Source organism: Egretta garzetta, unplaced genomic scaffold, assembly GCF_000687185.1.
Source record: "Egretta garzetta isolate BGI_Z169 unplaced genomic scaffold, ASM68718v1 scaffold364, whole genome shotgun sequence".
NCBI classification, from domain to species: Eukaryota; Metazoa; Chordata; class Aves; order Pelecaniformes; family Ardeidae; genus Egretta; species Egretta garzetta.
In genome coordinates this window covers 1-445 of record NW_009259314.1, presented here as the reverse complement: position 1 = coordinate 445, position 445 = coordinate 1, and positions in this window count along the sequence as shown.

The window sequence follows — 445 nt, the reverse complement described above, 5'->3', positions numbered from 1 at the left end:
CACGGCCCCGCCTGCTCCGCCGGCGCCTGCACAGGGAGGGGTGGCAGCACAGCCTGGGGTGAGCCCCCCCCACAGAGGCCACACCCCAGGGGTGTGCTCAGACATTTGGGGGGGTCCTGCCCCCGCTGATGCGCTTGAGCCTTCCTGAGCCCCCTTGCAAGCCCTGAATAGCTCCTCCGCCCCAGAAGTATCCTCAAGAGAGACCCTCACAGCACCCAGCAACTGTGCGAGAGCGCTGCTCCCCACAAAAGCCCCTACCTCACCAAAAACCCCAGAGCCTCCCCTCTTGTCCCCAGGGATCCCTCCATGACCCCAAGATCTCCTCCAACTCTGAAAAACACCCCAATCCCTCCAACCACCCCCCAGTTCCTGAAGCCCTTGTAAGTCCCCAGGCCCCCTCCCCAGCCCTGACCCCATCTTCACATCCCCAAAAACTTAGGAAATG